The sequence below is a fragment of the Montipora capricornis genome, chromosome 10 (assembly GCF_036669925.1).
Source record: "Montipora capricornis isolate CH-2021 chromosome 10, ASM3666992v2, whole genome shotgun sequence".
Lineage (NCBI taxonomy): Eukaryota > Metazoa > Cnidaria > Anthozoa > Scleractinia > Acroporidae > Montipora > Montipora capricornis.
Genome location: NC_090892.1, coordinates 24476894 through 24480475, shown reverse-complemented (window position 1 = coordinate 24480475; position 3582 = coordinate 24476894).

The following is a 3582-nucleotide window of genomic DNA, read 5'->3' as shown; positions in this document are numbered from 1 at the left end:
TTTAACTTTTTACAGGTTAGATCATAGCCTTGAGCTTGAGATACAATGGGTGATAACAACAAATATCTAGTTGTGTAGTTGTGATTAAAGTGACTGTACATTCTGTATAAAGGTAGACTGTTATGTAAAGCATGTTATTGTTCTAAAGGCCAATTTTCTTCAAAGAAGGCATAAAAAGTAATAGGAAAGGGCAGGCTAATGTGAAGGATGTGGGAAATTTGTGAAATCATCTGGAATCCAATCACTTCTGGTGATATTCTTACTTCCCATTCCTTTTGGTTGAATTCACATTGAATTTACTGAGGTTTGGAAACCTTGACTAATTTTCCACATCTGGGGCCCAGTGGTTTTTTCCCCTTACCACACTGGAGCATGCAATCTTTAGGTTTCTGTTTTTTTAAACTCTCTAGATACAGTACTGTGCAAAAAGAATGCAAACGAATTTCGTCGAATTTCGGTTATTGTTCTCTCGAAATTTCGGTGGGAAAGGTGTGATTTTTCGCCCGAAATTCGAAATTTCGCTGAGCCACACGAAAACGAAAATTCGCAAATCTAACAACGAAATTTCGTTTGGAGTTCGTGCGTACTGAAACGAAAATTCGCAAATCTAACAACGAAATTTCGGTTGGAGTTCGTACGTACTGAAACGAAAATTGAAGAACTTAACATTTCACAGTGTAACAGCGCCTTTAATCGAAATATCGTAATCCTAAAGCCGCGGCCACACCAGCGATTTCTGCTCTCGCCGGTGATGCATTTTTTTCTAATTTGGTCACGTCGCTAGCGCGTGATGAAAATCGCAATTGTAGCCACTCTTGAACTGGCAACGCGACAGCAGAAAAAACCGTTGAAAAAAATCGCGAGAAATTGATTTAGTTGAATTTCTCGCGATTTTTTCAGTTGTCGCGTCGGCAGTTCAAGGCTGGCTACACTTGCGATTTTCATCGGGCGCTGGTGACGCGACAAACTTTGAAGCAAATCGCATGACCGTCGCAAGCAAAAAATTGCACGTGTAGCCGCGGCCTAAAATGAAATTTTGTAAAGTCTTGGTTAGTGTTTCGCATTTTAATGAATGAATGGAATCAACAACTGTATTTCTTCTCTCAACCTTGAGTGTAAACGCGACCTGAATGAAACTGTAGACAAGCATTACAAGCGATTTCGTTTCCTTTATTCAATTGATACTTTGTCAATAAAAAGACAATAAAAAGTGATTTTTGGTACGCCCGATGCATCAATCTTGAGACTCCAAGAATACAGCCATAAACAATTTAACATACCAAACCTTCAATAGCAATTCTTCTTGGTTTTCACGTCACGCAAGTACCACACAAAGAAAAAATAAAATCGCTTACCATTCAATAAATTAAGTCAAGAAATTGAGATGTTGTAGGAGGGTAGTAAATCATGATCGTGTCAAAGTTTTAGGGCTGTGCGATGATCCAAACTCGAGTTATTTGGCAATAGACACTTCTCATGACATATTGGTTACTCAGAACTCGAAAACACATGGGCAATCGACACTTTCTTAGACACTATTTATTCACTATGTAAATGCTATGTCATTAAGCTATGTACGTGGGTATTTAAAAACTGTATTATGTGTCATACAGAGGCCTTATTTAAATTCTATGATATTGTTATGTCATTTGCTATTTATTTTGATAAAAAATCCTATTTTTTTACTAGTCAAATGAAACCTTTAGATAGTATATTTAAAAGCTATATAGTATCAAGTAGGTTAGCATGAGAATTTAAATAGCTTTTACATTGTATCTACATAGATATTAAATAGTATTTAAATAGTAGTAGGTTTAGAGGCACACGGAACTGAAAAATCCTTAAAAATTTTATAGCACTGAAATAGATGTAACATACGTTATTATTAGGGTTTAAATAGAATTTAAATACAATTTATATAGTTTTAAAATAGTATATTTAAAAGCTATGTAGTAACAAGTAGGTTAGCATAAGAATTTTAAATAGCATTTTTATAGTATCTGCATAGGTTTTAAACAGCAATTCACATAGTATTTAAATGGTAGCTGCATGTGGTTGGAAGCACACAGAACTGAAAAATCCTTAATAGTAACAAATTATTAATAGGGTTTGAATAGATTTTAAATACAATTTATATAGTTTTAAAATAGTATTAGACCGCGCACCGGTGGCTCAGTTGGTTGAGCACCGGACTGTCACGCGGGAGGTCACGAGTTCAACTCCCCCCGGACCAACACTCAAGGTCTTTAAATAACTGAGAAGAAAGTGCGGCCTTTGGAACTACATCTGCAAATGGTTAGACTTTCAAGTCTTCTCAGATGAGGACGATAAGCCGGAGGTCCCGTCTCACAACCCTTCAATGTTGATAATCCTGTGGGACGTAAAAGAACCCACACACTTGTCGCTAAGAGTAGGGCACGTAGTTCCCGATGTTGTGGTCTGTCTTCTGTTGTGTATCATGGTTGGGAGGGTAAAAAAGGAGCCACAGTAATTGGGGCAAGCTGTTGTGGCGCTCTACCAGCTTGACTGGCAAAGTTAATAAAATAAAATAGGAAACAAGTTAACTACAATCTTGGACAAATTTGTTGAGAAAATTCTGCTTATGGACTAAACTCCGATCATGAGTATGAAAAATAAGTTCTCTTTTTGCCCCCACCCCCCCTCCCCCCCCCCCCCCCCCGATCGATGTTGCTAGACGAAACAAAGCATGCCGAACGTGGCCTTATCAACATTGGTTTTAGGGGGGAGGGGGATCGCTAATAATGTGGGATATTGAGGACGTAGTGTGCAAAGTAACCCCTGTTTTTAATATCCTTAACCCTTTTTGTCCAAGATTGTCTGGGGATCATTTTGCCCAAGAACACAAAACGCGTGTATGTATGAGTTCTGTAAGTATAAAGAAGGAAAATATATCAGTCGTAGGCATGTCGTCATGGTATTCGATTGACAATTACAGTTAATTAACCCTAATACAGAAAAACAATGTTACGTCATCATTGAGGTTCATTATCAAAACAACTGGAAATGGTACATAATAGTCATGTTGACGACGCTTTAGGAGCGTATATTTTATTACAGGTGCAAGATCATAACGATAAAGCTAAAGATGTTGCTGGGGAAGTACGAGTTTCATTAGCAACAATCTTTAGGATCAAGAAGGTGTTCAAGGCCTTAAAAGGGAAGTTGTCACGCTGTTCGTTAGTAAAAGCCACAACAAAGGTGTGATCAGATATGACCCATACGATAAACTAGATGGACCCTTCTTTGAAAAAATATGTCAGCGAACAGTTCCCTAAACGTTTTGGGAAAGCAAACAAGACTGTGGTATAACAGGAGCAAAATAGTAATAGAGCAAATTACTTCCGGTTGCAAGAAACGTCACTTCCTGTTTGTAAACCGTGCATCTTCGAATACGAATTGTCATGAATTTTAAGTATAACTGCAAGGCATTATATTTATTTCCCCTACTGTTTTCTCAAGGTGTTGCTAATGAGTATAAACTATGCACAAAATCTTTTGGTTTATCAACGGAGTTGATAATGTAAATTGACCACCGTACAGAGATTCTAAAAGCTGACGTTT